The 20,013-nt window shown below is 40.1% G+C and overlaps 1 protein-coding gene across 4 annotated transcripts in view; it reads left to right on the top strand.

The window, feature by feature from the left end:
- Positions 1–20,013, top strand: part of LOC124275368 (prostaglandin E2 receptor EP3 subtype-like) — an 81,742-nt gene that overhangs the window by 26,004 nt on the left and 35,725 nt on the right. Inside the window, exon 1 of one of the 4 annotated variants that reach the window (XM_046710890.1) lies at positions 4,132–4,188. The exons of 1 other annotated variant lie outside the window; for it this stretch is intronic. The gene's annotated coding sequence lies outside the window, so the exon portion shown is untranslated. Of the gene's footprint in view, positions 1–4,131; positions 4,189–11,538; positions 11,621–16,016; positions 16,039–20,013 lie in introns of those variants that run through there. 2 more of the 4 variants (XM_046710893.1, XM_046710894.1) reach the window with 2 other exon arrangements.

The following is a 20,013-nucleotide window of genomic DNA, read 5'->3' as shown; positions in this document are numbered from 1 at the left end:
TTCCACCGCCTCTTCATCTTACTCGTAATTATCAATTCAGGTTAAGAAGTTGCCTTGCCCAAAGGTTGTACTGAATGCTAAGCCAATGAATGTATAGAAATTATATCCTTTAAAGAGCAAATCTAGATTAACGGATAGTACCTAAGGACGCCAGTCTGTTAGAGGTACAATATGTATATCTTATTCATATTCTTTTAGAAATTATCATTTAAACTATCATTTATTACGTATAAACTATTATTTATTACGTAAAACTATCATTTATTACGTATAAACTATTATTTATTACGTATAAACTATCATTTATTACGTATAAACTATTATTTATTACGTATAAACTATTATTTATTACTTATGAACTATCATTTATTACGTATAAACTTTTATTTATTACGTATAAACTATTATTTATTACTTATAAACTATCATTTATTACGTATAAACTATTATTTATTACGTATAATAATTATTTATTAAATATAAACTATTATTTATTACTTGCACAAGTCTAGTTATGAAGCACGTCTAAAGTTTCCGTTGCACAACAACCCAGTTTTATCATATTTAAACGCATAATGCAACAAAAAATTCCTTTTATTCTCTCTTATCTATTTAAAAGTCTGAGAGAAACATACCCCATTGCCAGCTTTGTGAGTGAGTGTATTGTTTTTAACGCTATATCACGGCGTGTCAGTATATTTTCCGGAAAACTAATTATTTTATAATATTTTGGAAAAGCCGAAGTGACACTAGCTTCAGACGCAGCTCGATAAATGCGTGGTTTGAGAATTCAGGCTGTGAAAACGAAGGTCCCAAATTTCCTGACATAGTCAGCCAAGTCACTGTTTAATTGTCTATTTAGCATATGTTACTGGTAACCTATTCTACTTAACGGAGCGGTGAGGTAGCCCAGACAGTAAAGTGTTCGCTCGTCTCGCCGAAGACCCGGGTTCGATTCTACACATGGGTACAATGCGTGAAGACCATTTCTGGTGGCCCCGCCCTGACATTGCTGGAATATTGCTATAAGCGACGAAAACTAAACCCACTACCTAAGAAACTCCACGCGGTGTAGAACAATCCCTTGTATCACATGCCACACACGGTTATCATAAAACTACATCGCCACCTCTTCTCAACCTGTCGTTGTCAGCATGTGTCAATATCACAGCCCGTTATCCTTATCAGTGAGGTTTTCTGAAATAAACAACTCTTGTAACGCGACTTAATGAAATCCGTTGTCAAAGTCGTAACTAATATTGTCAATTACGTCTTGGTTATGTAAGGCAGTTTCCCAGAGGTAATACAAAATGATTTACTGTTAATGGTAATTGCAGATAATGCAATGCAATAAAGCCATCGTTGTTTGGTTGGTTGTTGTTTAACGCCGCACTCAGCAATACTCCAGCTATATGTCGGCGGTATGTAAATACTCGAGTCTGGATCAGACAATCTTGTGATCAACAGTGTGAGCATCAATCTACACATTTGGGATACGATGACATGTAGGGCAGCGGGGTAGGCTGCTGGTCAAAGCGTTCGCTCGTCACGCTGAAGGCCCGGGTTCAATTGCTCACATTGGTATAATATGTGAAGCCCATTTCTGCTGTCCCGCCGTGATATTGCTGGAATATTCTAAAACCGCCGTAAAACGATAGTTTACTCATTCATTACACGGCCGTGTGTACACACCGTTATCATAACGTTTCTCCCTCACCACCATCGCTCATGTTAAACAAAGCAGCACTATCGCTTCCCCATCTGTATCAGTACTCCTGTACAAGATGCGATCGCTGCATCGCATGCATTGCTCCGTCGGTTCCTATATATAATGTATGGGTTTAGCATCGCGTCGTACAACCTTACTGCATACATGGGTTGAAAGCCAGATCATTCGAAGCTGGGTAATTAATATTACATCACCTGTATTACAGGATCTACTGAAGCTCGACGTACATGTCAATGACGGTGACTCTCAATTGGTAGCATGGGCCAGATATGGAAGCTAATTCGTTTTGCCTGAAGTATTAATATATACCCGAGAACTGTTTGCTTGAAAGATGTGGGTGTTGGAGATTGCAGTGGAGACTATTATCAATATTCGAAATAATTTTCTCACTTTTGAGATGTAATGTTTGCAATACACCATAAAATCTTACAAATACCCATCTGACTCTGACTTCTGGGTTCGAATTTGGAACATATAGAAATGTTCTATTTTTGTCATATGCTGACTTCTACTGTCACACATTGTTACATATTTTAATGCACGATCATATACGACCAACAAACGTCTCCAAGTAACACCAACTTACAGCTAATGGAATTCAACCTACTACAGTCACGGCATCTTTACGTGATGTCATCTGAATATTATACAGCGGACAAACGTGTCACAAAGCGTCCTACACCGCTGCCATCGTATCACCTTCATTCAGCGTCACATACCACAATCGTCATCTACTGTCAACCGCCGTCATAATAGTGCTACAACGTCATCAATAGTTTTATGACGTCATGTATATTGAATCGTCATTAAATGCCAGCAACATGGCATATATGCGTTATGAAGACATGCAATGCCATGCAATGCCATGCACCATGACGTTCACGATATATATATCATGTACCTTCATATAACGTCGGGGCGGTGGGGTAGCCTAGTGGTTAAAGCGTTCGCTCGGCACGCCGAAGACGCGGGTTCGATTCCCCACATGGGTACAATGTGTAAAGCCCATTTCTGGTGTTCCCCACCGTGATATTGCTGGAATATTGCTAAAAGCGACGTAAAACTAAACTCAACCACTCACTCATATAACGTCATACACCGTCAATAGCCATGCGATATCAAGCTGTGCCACCTAATGTCATACATTCCCAAATACCGCCATACAACGTCTTACAGCATCACTTGTAACAATCACCTTCATCTTTATTTAGCATTACAAGGTGGCGGTGATTGCTGGAAGACTCACCGATCCACTCTCTCGCCATGCACCGTCATGAACTGTATGTCACGCAAACGATGCACTTCTATTCTGATTTTGTTATTGATATTTTTTACGTCGATCTCAGCTCACCAACTACTTACTTATCGGACTAGGTAATATAACAATGGCCAAAGTAATGTTTAAAATATCGATCGTAACAGTTTACAGTGAATTAAGCCAGTTTGAGGATAAGGACACTTTTTGTGTAGTCTTCACATCACATGTAGTACAGTGTGTTTATGTTGCGGAAAAATGGTTCGTGATTTCTTGCCATGTTATTTTTTGTGCTTTCCAGTTATCAATCAGTCCTATTAAAATTGTATGTTAGGATAACGGCAAATTGTTATTTTTGATACAAGTTTTAATACGAATGAATTGAAAAAATCATGCGTCTGAGCTCCGCATAGGTATATTTGGATAAACATCGATTAAAATGGTCATACTCAAATATATCAAGATTTTGCAATGTTTATAGATAACAAATAGAAATTCTCGTCAGCTTTGTTTTCGAATAGACCGACTGACTGATTATATTGAAAGGACGAAAATAGTTGTAAAAGGTTCATATATATTCCAGCAATTTAAAAATTAGTGATAAGATGTGTGATTCAAAACAAGAGGATCCATTCCACAAAGCGATGTTTATTCTCCAACTGTAATTCGTTTAATACATTTGAAACCAGACCATAGGCTGGGATTATTGTTCTTCATGACACAGAGTTCGATGTTAGCTCAACGACTACCCGAAAGCACATCCAGACCAAAGGCGTGTTTCTTACGTGAATGTTAACAGCCTCAGCAAGACAGCCTCAGCAATAATAATCTGTAGAACGGCGCAAAGTTACAAATAGTAATATGCTCCAAATTTACTACCAAAAAAAGCGTAGTTATTCATTATGGCCATATGAAATTAACAATGTCCACTACGTAGATACTGAGTGTCTATACAGTTCACATTATTTGCCTTGTCGTGATCTACCTGTTTATTGATAAAAGATCTCACGCTCGAGTGACTGAACATGTACAGGCCCTAGAACATCCGCACATCATTATTGATTGACCCAGGTTATTCATTGGGTGCTGCTACATGAATAGAACATAAATAAAAGTGCTTCGTGTTAGTTATTATCAGTGTTGACATGGTAGCGCGCTGTCGCGGCTTGTCCTGGCTATGGAGCTATCAGCATGATTGAAAACGGTAAGTTATGTTGTACTGTAGCACATCTTCAACAATTTATCACAGGCATGTATATACTGCACTGCTTCTGTCAATGACGTTGAAGGAATATAGACGATTGATTTGTATATACAATGATAAAGTGATCAAATGTTCAACGATTTTGCAGATGTAGTTACATTGTAAAGGCTCTATCTACAGGGGCGTAGGAACGGTTTTCAAACCGTGGGGGCTAATTTATGAAAAGTATTGAAAATCAAAATGAAAATTGTAGTTATGGTAAGGTCGAAATGGTTTCGTCTTGAAAAAAGACCCCCCTGTTCCTACGGCCCTGATCTATAGTTAGTACTACATGGGGGCTTTGGGGTAGCCTATGGTTAAAGCATTCGCTCGTCACATCGAAGTCCCAGGTTCGATTCCCCACCTGGGTGCAATCTGTGAATCCTAAGCAGTGATATTGCTGGAATATTGTTAAAAGCGGCATAAAACCATACTCACTCAGGCTCTGTCATTTATGCATGCTCTCGTACTGAAGACCAGGTTTAGAAATAGTCTGTCGAAAGAGGGTACTATGCTTGTTGTAAGAGGCTCTTAACGGGATCTGTTGTCAGGCTCCCTAACTTACCAGTAGGTGATACATGTCATCGTTGTCATGATGTCAATTACTGAGTTAGTTACAATACAGCTGTAATAGTACTGGGGCAGGCGTTGACCAACACACAATCAGCAAGTTATATACAACGAAGTCGCCTTCAGCTACCTGATTGCAGAGCTAGTGAGTTAAAAAAAAGGTAAAGTCACAGCAGTAACAGAATTTGTTTCACTATTAAGCTAGCTAGTTCACTTAGAATTTATTAATATATTGTTTTATGAGCGAAACCAATTCTAATAACATTGAATTAATAGAGATTCCTCAAATAGACGGGAAAAGGAAGATGAACACCTGACATTTAGATTTAACCAAAACTTTACAAACGTTATCAGCTATGACGCCAAATCAAATCAGTCACGACCGAATAACTATGACTCGTTTGGTTTATATTTAGACTCAACAGGATATAGGTGTGTATTTTCTTTTGCCCAGTATATGAATATGTAAAAGCATAACTCCTATGGACATCTGTACAAGTACTATGGAACCGTCTGCCGCCATTGTTCATTGTGTACTGTGCGATAAAATGTAAAGCTTTCCAACAGACATAATTCTCCGTCATGCGTTAAAGTAGTATTTCGGTCGGTGTGATCCCACTCTCGCTGCTTAACTGACAAAGACGTTGAAAGCTCTTCTCTCCGAGGTCCCACTCAATTATAAAAACCTCTTTCCGATGTCTGCCTCAAACAAAACTGATCCAGTGCACCGCAATGCTTGTATTCTATCACTATACTTCTGTAGTTGAGCACCTGGATCTGGAATGCTAAGTCTCGAGCTCCTTGATTGCCTTTACAGAAATAACTTGGTTCATGTAACAAGGGATTTATATAATAACCGCGATTTCGGTACGTTTAATACTCCCTGGCACGCCGAAGTTTGGGTTTAAATTCATTTTTTTAATTACATACCACGTTCTGGTGGTTAAGAATGCAATAATGTCTACTAAACTACACGTTCAAGCTTCCAGATTCATATAGGAATTCAGGGCAATATTGGCATAAGACGAATCTGTGTTTATCATAAAACACCCTGGTACACTCTGATGCTATAACAGTTTTGACCTTTTGTTCGGACACAGGGGACCAGTGGTGACCTCTCAGTTGTCGGACAGGCAGTTGTTAGACAGTAGGTGTTTAATTAATGAAGACAGAATTGACTTGAACAGGACATTCCTGATTAGCGGGCTCTACTCAGGAAGTAATACTAGTGTAAGTAGATAGATAAAGTCATTCCTATTTTCTCCGGGCATAAAGAGAACCTTATGATGCTCAACAGAAACGGCGATTTTAAAGACACAAATCTTGTACATTCCAGTGTTGAGTTTGATCTGTTAATTTGATCTGGTAATCTAAATATCGTTTTAAGAGGTTTAACATCTCCACAAATTTATACCTGGTACCAGCCACTCAGTTACTGCTACTAAACGTCATAACTGTAATTCAACACAGAACTCAGCTGGCGTGCTATAACCTGCAAGAAGATATTCCTTGGCATTTGCCCCACAGCAATTTCAAATCTTAGCTACTTATTTCCAGTTCCCATTACAACCGTAAGTCCTGACTGAATAAAGTGAATTTATTTATTCTGAAATTATATTTATATTCCCAACTGAATAAAAGACGCTTCTCAGGCCCAACTAAACGGTACAATCAGTCTGTGGAAACGTTACATGAGCGTTCCTATTACCATCTCGAGGTATCAGACAGTACTTTCGGAGTGGACTCAATCAGAGCTCTAGCTCTTATAGGTTTTCTGACAGAAGGGAGGTTACTGTCGCATGTCGTCGAATACGATGCAAGAATTGCGTCCCTTAGGTATGCAAGGCGCCTCTGATCGTGCGTTCGTTCTGAGGCCTGCATCAGTTCGGATTTAAGCCCTCACTCCTTGATAAAACCCAGATATTGCTCAAAGACGCGTTAAATCCAACTCACTCTCTCTACAATAAAGCCGTTGAAGGACTAGTTCATCTAAATCGGACACACTTTCCAGCGGCCCCAGAATCTCTTCTGAAGGTTCTACGGTGTAACTGCAAGACTGACTGTGACAACAAACGTTGCAGCTGTCGAAAACACGGCTTGCAGTGTTCACCCGGGTGTGGGAACTGTCTGGGTATCAGCTGCTTTAACTCGCCAGCAGCTCTTTAAGGTGACCTTGACGAGGACTTCTAGATAAGAATTTTTTTAAAGTATGTATGTAAATATGAAGCAGAAGAACTTTTAATTTGTCAAGTTAAACGTTTTGATTCAGAATGAAGTTTATAATAAGTTATCTATGTGTTTGTCATATGAGTCATATCTATCATGAACATTTTAAGGATGAGATTTTGAGAAAGGGTGTGTTACAAAAAGCTACAGTTTGGACATGTTCCCCATCTCTGTGAAAGTTAGACTTTTGATATGTAATAGAGGATACATTTCTCTAATTAAAACACTTAAAACCATTTATTTTGCAATTTGTTTGAGGTTGGCCTATTTTCAGCCTTAGACTGGACTAAATGTGTTGCCTTGTGTTTTTGTTTGGCTGGCAGTCAGTGTAAGTCTTTGTTCTTGTGCCAGGGGCATTTAACTCAATGTATTATTTTCATACACATCGATACCTCTTTATCTCTACCACGATGACATTTCACGATCCCCATTACTGGCACTTTCATGTGTTTGTCTCGAACTACCAGAAACTCGATATCCTAGTACGTGGCAATGAGGTTCAACGTTATGGTGAAAAACGGTAAAGTTGCAAAATCTATGTGTTATTTAATTGAATATCCCAAGAACAAGTGCCAAGAATCCATTTTATTGGACGAGCTCCTTCCTTAGTAACAGTTTCTATGCTTTCTCACGTGCTGGAAGAAATACGATACTGATGGTTGTCACCGATGCGGTTGTTGACGCCATTATGGAACTTCAATTTTGAAGTACGTTTTCTGTGTTGTCTAATTATTGATGGTTATGAATTGCGTTGATATGCCAAATACTCGAGATGTATTCACGCGAAGCCATACACACGCAAGCTGACCTTTTATTTGCTTATTTAGAGCTACATCTCCACATTTTTCAAATAGTAACGCTGTCACGTGCTGCCATTGAACTTGTGGGAATGATTTGTTTGTTTGCGAGTATGGTTTTACGTCCGTTTTTAGCAATATTCCAGCAAGATCACGGCGGGGGATACCACAAACGCACTGTACCCTTGAGGGTAATCGAACCCGGGTCTTCGGTGTGGCGAGCAAACTCTTTAAATACTAGGCTACCCTACTGCCTCTGTGAAAAGGTGAATGTGAAATGGGGGTTAAGCGTCGACTGCATACACGTCAGCTTGAAGCTGCCTGCACTAGTCCGGACTAGTCTCATGCCAGTTGTATAGTGCTAGACCACAGGAATACCATGCTTAGTTAAATTGTAAACATTTTCTAAGATGTAACATTAATGTCGAGGCGAGCATATCTTGTTTTATTCCATCTCTGTCCAGCGCCATGCAGTAACGCTGTGCTGTAATGAGACATGCATATAAGGTTTCAGACTATTGGTCTACCTCGGTAACATGGCCAATATTTGAAGTGATTTTGAGTGCTCTTTACATTGTCAGCTTACGCATGGCCCCTCTTGACCTTGTCAAGACGGAAGACACAGGTAGCCTAGTGACCTCATTCAGAAATTCCACCAGAGTTGTCCCCCTGCTCATCAAATAGACTTTGTTGGTTCAAGCCCCAATTCACACCGAGTATAATCGTAGTAGTTTGTTAGTAGTACACCCCCGCACATTGGCCTCACTGGTGGTTTGAGCTCTCACGCGCTGGAAATATCAAAAGTCAAATCCGGAACACTCAATCTTTCGTATTGTGGGACCAAAGTGTTCTAAGTTTTTACTAGACATTTGCTATATGATCTATTTTTCCTCTGACGTGTTCAAGAAGAGATTTGATGGAGTCTGCCAAGATCATATCTTTTCAAACCATTAAGATCGTGGACACAGGATACGAAAACGACAATATTTGATGTACCGGAGAACCGGGACATGAGAGAGAGGGCCCATTAGGTATAAGATATGCCGATCCACCCTTGCTCAACATTGCTTTTCCTTTTGCTTATCCGGCACTTTGTTCTATATACACACTCAGAGTGTCCGCCACTTATGTTGACAAGACAATGTCAACGAGGAGACAATAATGTACTTCCCGGATATTCCACGTCCAATTAAAACTCTTCCTACAGAAAAGATAAGACAAATAAGTCCATCACCATTTATTCACTATTATCTGGGTCGGATTCAGATTCTTCCCCCTCCCGCAAAAAAGATTTTCTCTCCCTGAGGTCTGAGGTGCATTTCCCCCTAACCTTTGGACTTCATGATTTATGTGTGCCACCCGGCCCACCCCACCCACCCCACAAAATAAATAAATAAATAGAAAGTAAAATAAATAAATACATCCTGGATCCGCCTCTGCTTATAAACTTACGTAAAATAGAAAATACACATCTGGTTTTGTATTATTTAAAAAAACCCAATGTAAGTTTTTTGAATCGTGTTTTGATAGATACTTCAGGTCACAAACACTGTGTACGTGTTGGACAAAACACCATATGTGTATACTTTCTTTTGTACGTCAGTGTTGTTATTTTGACAAATGCAACGAATAATAAGTGTACACCTATAGCAGATGTACTTGCATACTCAATCCACTGTTGAGTGAATGTTAATTTACACCTGGGTCGCCTCCAAATTAATGGCTCGACCATTACGGTATAATGTTACACCATCAGTACCGTCGCATATTTTGACCACCAAATCCACATCATAGTCGAACGTGAATATAAACACCAAAGGATAAAATTTCGTTGTGACATATTCCATTGCGTTAAAGACGAATAAGGGTTGGAAATTATGCGAATTAATGACTGAAAATCAGCGATCACACCAGATGATAACGCAAACATGAAAACATGAAATGAATAGATACCACGAACCTTTGGCCCGTATTTAGGTACACATGTTAAAGAAGGTGGCCCAGTTGTCTGGGTTACCTCAACTCTATGTGAGACCCGTGAAGGTCCGGCTTAGAAAATTGATCTTCAGTAACCCATGCTTGTCGTAAAAGCCGACTAACGGGACCGGGTGGTCAGGCTCGCTGACTTGGTTGCCACATGTTATCGGTCCCCAATTGCGCATATCGATGCTCATGCTCACTGGATTGTCTGGTCCAGACTCGATTATTTACAGACCGCTGCCATATAGTTGGAATATTGCTGAGTGCGGTTCGAATATCAGAATGATGCCAATTACGGACGTCGTTTGTCAGTGTTAGTTCTCTTACTTCCATCAGTGTAACTTCGCAAGGGCGGTTTATAGTATCCGCTCATCACGCGGAAGACCTGGGTTCGATTCCCCATATGGGTGCAATATATGAAGCCCATTTCTGGTGTCCTCCGCCTTGATTTTGCTGGAACATTGCTACAGGCGGCGTAAAGCCATACTCACTCACTCACTCAGTGGCGTTGTTCGCAAATTCAAATAGTTAAAATAATGAAGACATATTTGTTTACGCATATAGGGATCGGTGTTCACAATAACATGGTCAGGTATGACAGCTAACCTTTAGCTCAAATTATCTTATGACAATTAGACACCTCCCACAAAGGACCACACCAACACAGAGAAACTGATTTCTACTTATTTCTCTTCCCGAATCGCATGTTTTATAATAAACCCATCTAAATTAACCAATGCCCACACGCAATGTCCCTGTCAATACACGCATTCTTACTACCAACTCTGCTATTGACAAGCAGTGCTCGTTAAACATGAATAAATCTTCATTATCTTAAGCACGTACGGCAGCCCCAGCAATCTGCCGAGTGGTGAAATACACATCACATTTCGACCTGCCCTTTTCAATCCGATTGCAAGACCACCAGCCACAAACACTTCAATCTGTCATCCCGCATTGCCTTCCATTCCTGATAGAACCCAGGCCTGTAATACACGAGAATGGTGATGTGGTACAATTAGGTTTTCTGCCTATTCCCCAGGTGAGTGTCAGTCTATATATTCTTGTCAGAAAATGTTGCCTCGTACGATATTTGATACCACCAGATGTTCTTAGAACTACAACCTGTTTTCATCGAAAGCAGTACCACCGGTAGCTTGTAGTCTTTAACCACCTCCATCGAGCGTACCCACACAACCATCCCAGGACCAGTAAGCAAACAAATTACCTCTGTCCCATCTGTTGTATACTGCCGAAACATAACAGCTCCATGTAGGTAACGCCCAACGTTGCTTAATGTCTTGATTCACATACATGTGCCGCCATCACGTGACAATAAAATCTTATAATAATAATCTTCCCTCAGGCTTACGTCAAACTGTTGATCATGTTTCCAAATAGTTCTACTTCACCTTGAAAATCATTTTCTGTGATCATAGCGAAAGAAACGTCTGTGTCGATTAACGTCGCCGAAATGCATTAACGACTGACGTTACGTCATTTATGTTGAACGTTTAGCGTGACTTGTGTCAGCGACCTCAGTCATCGTGTTATGCGTCATACAACTAGCATACCCATCTCTAGTGCTATGTACACGGTTCATAGGGCCCAGGATATGATATACGGATTAGAGGGTACTTAAAGGCTCTCTGGGGCTCTAAATCATCGATCACTGGTTGGGGCGTGCAGTCTTGGTGCGATCGGCGTTGATCAGGGTGTACACTAGATGTGTTACGCTATTCAAAGCCAGCGTTTAAAGTGACTTTTCAGTTCGTTTTTAAATTGGAATTTACAGTATGGGGACATTTCTGGATTTTTCGGTAAGTTCATCTTTAATTTCGTATTTTGCGTTGTGAACATGTATAATCATATGAGAATTGTCGATGCTTCGGATTCAACTGGTCGTGATTATTGTAACAGGCCTTTCTACTTCGTGTATTGTATCTTCATGATTATAGGTTAATACAACTGAACATTGTATTCGTCAATCCGGTCATTTATGGGTGTAACTAAACAGTGTTATCAAAGCACATTTATTTTACTTGAAGTAATATTGAAAACGTAAACGCAACATAATGATCTCATTCACTGGGAATAAAAGACCGATAATGATATTTAATAATCAACCATTTCCCCATTTCCCTGTACCTTCACAGATCTTTTATTCAACGGAACACGGACTTCAGCCACAGCTGTCTATTTGCTTTGTTATTGATTCAATTGCCGCTTTGAAACCTCCATAGTCAGACTTTCCGATGGAGACAGTGTACATCATGATTGTGTGTTATTATAGTGTTGTGTTACATTGTCTGTGGCTTTGGAGACACTTGTCAGCAAAGAGAGTGGTTTGAATTGAAGCGGTTGCAAAAGGCATTGAATATAGTCAATTTAACAGTAACCGTCTTTTAAGCCAAGCTAACCGAACAATAAAAATATATATGCTCTGGTTGATATGCACTGGCTGATACGCTATTTTCGGTATTGTGCAAATACGACCTCTATTATTTCCACTGTAACTCATGGCATTTACAGGCAAATATTTGTTTGGTCACAATGCATGTTAGCATAGCTAGAACCGACCATTCTCACCCTCGTCTCGTAAAGAAATGTCTTTTGCGCGTTTTGAAACACTGACGAAACTCGTAATTTTTTAATATCACATAAGGGGTTCTTGAACTGGAATTACAGATATTTTGGGCTCAGCCTCAAGTTCCTGGTTATGAGGGATTGTATAGTGCACAATTGTATCCTCATTCCTCTGGAATGTCTAACAAGCATTTTTCATCTAAAGATCATGCTAACAACTATAGGCGTTGAATAAAAGGCGATGTTTACGACAAGCGTCAAGGCGGAAGTATCAACAACTAAATATATCTCTATACAGAGCGAGTCGAGGAGTGTCCCTTCAATTGGGCCGGCTTGTGGAGCCCGACTAAGGATGCATGTTAAACGAATAACATAAAGGTGATCATAAGTTGGTGGTTGTATCAATGAGAACTGAAGCACCGAAAAACGATTGAAATGGTTATGATGGAAAAAGAGTCTTAATACCTTTGAAATTATGGCTTTGAATGATTTTCATCGAGGTCATTTTGCAAGAAATCGTTGTTTGAGCTGAGAGTCCACATGTAATTTCAATAATGTACAACAGAAAGGGATTTTACAATGGTGCGAGGGGTCTGAGACGCCTGGGTCCGCAATGCACAGTTTCATATCTTATATCACGCCAGGCCGCGAATAGCTGGAAGATTGCGGATGCAGCGTAAAGCAATATTTCATTCATTCCTTCATTCATGCCAGGTTTCGTTTGCTGCGTGTTCGAATCCCTGAATACCCCCGACTGCATCATACCATACCCAGGTAGTACCGTATTGAACCGCCATCATACCATACCCAGGTAGTACCGAATTGGACCTACATCATGCAGAGTCTTCGTCACACGTTCCACTGAAACAAACTGATCTAACTGGAACACTCTTACAAGCATTGTAACGGGTTTTGTCGTGTCTGTTTGAAGGTTTTGTCGTTCCTAATTATACTCATGGAAACGAATAAGGGAACACCTGAAAGTACAAGTGTTCCTTTATTCTTTTCCAGGTTTCTTCACAACGTATGTATTGCACTGTGGGTGAAATTGTGGAAATAAATAAAGGAACACTTATACCTTCATGTGTTCGCTTATTCGTTTCCATGAGTATATATAACCTTTATGATTTTTATATTGTGAACGCGCATGCATCTTTATCTAACGATCCTACTTTGAACCTAGTAATGTCCTAACTGAATACAAGCAACGAGTGTACTATGCTACAAGCAACGAGTGTACTATGCTACAAGCAACGAGAGTACTATGCGCGTGATTAGTATGAAATCGAGTGTGACTTGAACTGGGATCGGTGAACGTCTTGACTGACGTGACGACACTGGTATGCTTGCGGGGGTAGTGCCAGATCACGCGTTTGTTTGATACTAGCTTCTGTGGTGCAATTTACTACCACGTTCATGCAAAGTCAATGTTTGGTTCATGTGGGAGAAGGTTGTTTATATCAGACAAGGACCATATGGTTATAGTTTCTGATAGTGGCACACGAGGTTTTTCATGTAACCTGTAATGAAACTGACACGTGGATGGCATTTGGTAATTAAAGAAGCCTTTTTATGAATAAATCATGATAAAGCTGTAAGACCGAAGTCATAATACTAAATAGAAAAAACTACGCTGACGAAAGACATCATGTTTCAATCAATTTCAAAGAATCTAGTATGAATCTTCACATTAGGATGCCAATCTAGTTAATTTTGTAAACTTATTACATCCTGATATATACTATTCTTAAAACCTAAGTTTTGTAAACAACATTATATCAAGCGGTGTATATAAAAGCGTCGATCCCATTTCCATAATCATACGAGGGCCATAACACGCTTTTGACTTTCTTACAAGTACATGTATGTTGTTTTATGAATCGCCCTTAGTTAGTGATGTGATAACCCCAGTGTTCTTTGAAAGATAAACTAATTGTATTTGTTGGAAATGTTGATAATTTTAATTAAAGTGTAACCATGATAATTATAGAACAGCTAGCTTCCTGCCTAAATTTTCATTAATTTAGCAAACAAGCAAATAGGGAGATATGTAATAGATAGCCAGGTAGTCTGATTACTATAGGCAGAGAGACATCTCACACTATACCAGATAACATGTACACAAGTGACAGGTTAACAGATAACCAGATGTCAGGTAACTGTGGTCAGAAATCCATATAGCAAATAACAGACGGCAATATGATATGTATGTACACAGGTAACAAGATAACAGACATAACCAGATGTCAGATCACTGTAGTCGGACGTGCATGTAGCAAATTAACAGACGCAAGATAACATACAGGTAACACGATAACAGATAACCATATAACAGATTACTGTAGTCAGAAATATATTCAGCAGTAAGGCAGAGGACACCTAAAGTCAGTTGGATAAGAGATGACTTAGACGTCACATACCAGGTTAACAGTTAACTAAGATCAATCTGCCACATAACAGATAACCAGGTGGACAGACAGTCATGGACATGGTACCATATACGCAGGTAGTGATTTTACTCGACAACCAGAGGTCAATACAACCAAGTAATAAATTAACCACTGTATAATCATGAAGTCAGATACACAGATACTCAGATACACAGATATCCATAGATGGCCCCATCACAGGATAAGCCAATCCAATAGTAACCAGAGCCCTTATTCTCGAAACGTCAGTAGCCCTAAGAATTCTTACCTTTTATCGTAGCCAATATATTCAGAATGGGCTTAAGAAGTTCGCAGGGCTGCGAACGTTTCGAGAATAGCTAGCCAGATAGTGAGATACCATGATACCTTTGACCATATAGCTATCTAACCGTAAAGCAGAATGTCAAGATTACCATTAAACATGATAACCACATAGAACTACACCGTAAAGCAGAATGTCCATATTGCCATTAAACATGATAACCACATAGAACTACACCGTAAAGCAGAATGTCCAGATTGCCATTAAACATGATAACCACATAGAACTTCACCGTAAAGCAGAATGTCCAGATTGCCATTAAACATGATAACCACACAGAACTACACCGTAAAGCAAAATGTCCAGAGTGCCATTAAACATGATAACCCCATAGAACTATACCTGTGAAATCGATTACCTTACATCCTGATAACCTGAATATCTGATGGACCGAGAAAGATAGCAGGGAGTCAGATAACCCAATGTCCACAGATCCTGATACCACGATAACCAGGAACAGGAAAGGACACATAAAAAAACAGGAAGAAATCAAACCAAACGAGATGTACTGTTAAATGAACCGTTCGAACTTATACCGAATCTACGGAAGATACTTTTCATGAATGAATAGCACACATATATATATACGTGCTCGTGTATTCATGTACGTGATAGCAACCATGTATGCACAGCTTTAGCCATGTGTAGGCCGCTTATCCACGGGTTATGTTATGCCCTTGAAGCCTAGCTTGTAACACTTAATCTTCCTGTTCCTTCTAGAAGTAAACAGCTCTTCTGTATCAAGAAGTAATATACGCCACAAGTGAGATGTGATGATTGATTGTTTACTCTTATCTATATAAAATCAGAGTCATAAAGTTGTCTCCCTTCATAAGGAGGAAGCATGTCAGAAGCAAGCTACACGGTGCCGTAAACTGGATAATCCTTTCAACGAACAAAGGTCTGTCTTTGTGTCATATCATCATGTTTTCATTCTGCAGCAGGTAGATAAGTTAGCTTTTTGTACAGTTATTCAACTTGGATCTCCCCTACTGCTTTATAATCACTTCATAATGTGACAACCGGTAATACAAAAGCCCGGACTATGGCGCCACCATTTTTAAAATCGTTATTTGTGTTTCGCAGACGTGCCAAGATCCTAAAAACCAAATTCATGTAGGTTGTAATCTTTAGTTTTTCAGCATCGTACACCTGCTCATGGGTTTCATTACAATGATAGACATAGGGGGATCTGCCTCATGTGGGGTTTTCAGCCTCTTACACCTGCTCTTGGATTTTATTAAAATGTTAGAAATAACGGATCTGCCTCAATTTGGGTTTTCCTACAGCATCATACTGTTCAGAGCGGCACCAAAGCCACTCACTGTGTCCCAATCCAACCGCTGTGATGCACAATCAACATAATAATATTCATGATAATGCACAACTTCCCTGACTACGCAGAGGTGTGTTTCATAACTACCAAGATATTTCTAGATATTCCTGTTTTGTTATGCTTTTACTACCATCTTTGCATATGTTTCTGGCCGAAAGACCACAGACGATTTATCATGAGCATTAGAAACAAGATTCATCAAATCCCGAGGGCAGTATTCATGATCTGATAGGTCCTGAATCAATACGTATTCAAACATTCAGGTAATTCCTCGTGTCCGGATACCATCAGTATGATGCCATGTTACGTGCTGCATCAGGACCCTCCATCGGGAAGCTACCAGATCCTTGATGCATACCTCAATAAATAACCAATACAAATCTATAATCATAAATACAAAATATCAATGCTAGAAAATAATTTTGTCTGGATTTTATGCAGATTCTTCTTGTCGTTAATGGCAAACCAGTGTCGGAAATTGTATAAAAGGATCGCTGAAAATCAGTGATGACACCAGGTGTTCGCGAAGAACAATGGCACGAAAATTCTACAAGCACGCTCATAATATCCGCTTTGCTGTAATTTCCTGAAGTAACAGGGATCGATACATCGATGAGATGTAAGACTCGGCAAGCTTGTGCACCTCTTACTCCGGGTCATCTGGTTGGTAAACTTCATACGAAACTCTTCAGGCTTAGCCTGAGATGTTAGCAGGTGGTTTATGTGTTTATTACGGCAATCCACTACAAGGGTGACAGACGTTAGTGAGTTTATTGGAATACCTCAGGGTACCGGCTGACATTTTCTATGCAGGTGCCAGACAGACATCAACGGGCGCTTATTGAAACTGTGAAAAAACACAAGCTTCATCTCCTGAGAATGCGCTTCCCTAATTGGCGTCATTTCAGGACCATGACCTTTGTATGTTTAAGCCTGAAAGGATGTTAATGCCTGTGTGGTTCAACGTGTTACCGAAGTATGTTCCAGTAATGACGTTTAGGGGTTGATGGAGAGTCTGTTGATATGGTTAATTACCCAAAATATGTAACGATGTATGTTTATGAACGAAGTAGTTCTGTCGCGCTCATAGTAGGGTTCACGAAATTGAGCCATGGGATCCCATCTTGTCGCTACTGCATACCTCCCACACTTTGAGTGACTGACTGACTGACTGAGTTTGGTTGTACGCCGCTTTTAGCAATATTCCAGCAACATCACGGCGGGGGACACCAGAAATGGGCTTCACACATTGTACCCATGTGGGGATTCGAACCCGGGTCTTCGGCGTGACGAGCCAACGCTTTAACCATTAGGCTACCCCACCGCCCCCACTTTGCCCCCAAAGATTCGTCATATATATATATGTTAAAAGGCTCGTGTTATTGCAATGGTTTAACGAGATAGTTTGTAAATCTATGAACGGTCAGCAGCAATAAACCAGACGCTGAATGAGTAGTTGTGAAGGGCACCAATGACAGTATGGGATTCGAACCAGGTCCTATTCCGACGTAACATTCTAACAGCTCTTCTTCACAACATCCCGAATGAAAAGAACAATCTGAGCTTTGTCTGGAGTCTACGATGAAGGAATTATTAAAGAGACCAAATTGCTACACATGTACATGCAGCAAAATTCCTTGAATGCTTACTACAGTGAATTTGCTTCAAAACATATTGTTTTGACTGTGTTTTATTGACATTCCTGTCCTTGTACAAAACAAGATCCGTTTTATAATAATCCTTTAAAGGACGCTGGTGTTTGTTAGACACTTTAGGTATTTGCACTTTGTCACACCTGCACTTGAGCTACCCCTGCACATTCGGAATAGATCCTTATCATCTGTACATACACCGGTAAACAGGGGCCTTGATCTCACTCTACATTTACTGATGACTTCGGGTCAGTGTCAACATATCCTTGCGTCAATGCAATGTGACTATAAACTAAACACACCGCCTTGTTGAAGTACCTGTGATATGTTGATATAGCAGGTAATTTATGTCAAGTGATACGAACAGCGTGAACCATAGCCTGTACGTACATACATTTTTGCTGAAAATGTTGCCAAAGCCTTTGATACCGCCCCTCTTGAACACACGGATGGTGATAGAGTCAGAACATTTGCATGTATCTGGGATTTTTTTTTATCCAGTGGAGAATGAGATTTGCTATTAGGATTTTAAGTGGGCCAGGCACATTTTCACAGTTAGAGTGCAATGTGATGGCTGGCATGTGTTGAGACATCCGCAGGGATCACCTTTAGCCTTTCGTGGCAGAGTTGCCGATTATCGTGATGTGGTTATCGTGACGCATTTAACCGGATATAAAATGTTATCTTCGTATTTTTGCCATTTCCATACATACGGACACCAGATCCCGGACATTACTTGATATAAATATATTATGATAAATAATGATGACAACAGATAAACATGTTCAAGGTCATGTGGCTTTGACAAGGCGGCGTTTCATGGGAGAGGTCCCATTCACGGTTTAGGCTGTGTTCAACCCAACCACCCAACCTCTCTCTGTTGCAGGGGCGGTGGGGTAGCCTAGTGGTTAAAGCGTTCGCTCGTCACGCCGAAGACCCGGGTTCGATTCCCCACATGGGTACAATGTGTGAAGCCCATTTCTGGTGTCCCCCGCCGTAATATTGCTGGAACATTGCTAAAAAGCGGCGTAAAACTCACTCACTCTGTGCTACATTGTGTTTTAATCTGTAAATGATCATGATAATGACGTAATTATTCCGGTTCTTCAAATCTGTTGTAGTGACCAAAGTGTGTCAGCAGGCTGTCAAAACGTTATGACAATCTATAATTTAATGTCATGAAATAAACCTTGGCATCCTAAGTACTGTATTGTCATGGGATGTCACAATGTCAGTATCAGTGACTGATTCTATTTCTTGGTCTTTGCTTACAGTCCCCTGGGTGGGTAACACGATGCCAACCCTAATCAACTGCTGTCAATAACCAATCTCAGCTGTCCATTGCCCTTTCGAACATCCTGATAAATCCGTTACTGTATCCCATACCTTTCATGACACATACTCACTTGTAGCTGTTCACAATTTCCGGGGGTTCAAAGAGCAAGAGAAACAGCTGCTGTTACACACATGATCTATTGTTGTCAATAACGGCGCGTGTCTGTCACTGTAACGTGTTATTTTTGATATGCTTAACGTTCCGGCAGCTGTAGATTTCAAGTGTTTGTATGAAAACTGTTATCTTTACATATTAAAACAGTATGGATTGCATTAGCGAGAAACATACGTGAAGAAGTGGAGTGGTAGCCTAGTGGTTAAAACGTTCGCTCGGCCGGTATGGAGATTGTTTTTGTTGTTAAATAGTATGGAAAGAATCAAGAATCATCACCAGTATGAAGTGTATGTTAACATGTACATATAGGAAACAAATATCACTTATATGGCCGTAGCGGCGGTGGGGTAGCCTAGTGGTTAAAGCGTTAGATCGTCACGCTTAAGACCCGGGTTTGATTCCCCATGTGGGTACAGTGTGTGAAGCCCATTTCTGGTG

The sequence above is a fragment of the Haliotis rubra genome, unplaced genomic scaffold (assembly GCF_003918875.1).
Source record: "Haliotis rubra isolate DU_JTF1 unplaced genomic scaffold, ASM391887v1 Scf2, whole genome shotgun sequence".
Classification (NCBI taxonomy): domain Eukaryota; kingdom Metazoa; phylum Mollusca; class Gastropoda; order Lepetellida; family Haliotidae; genus Haliotis; species Haliotis rubra.
Note: the sequence above shows the minus strand (reverse complement) of the source record. Positions and strands in the feature narration are given on the sequence as shown.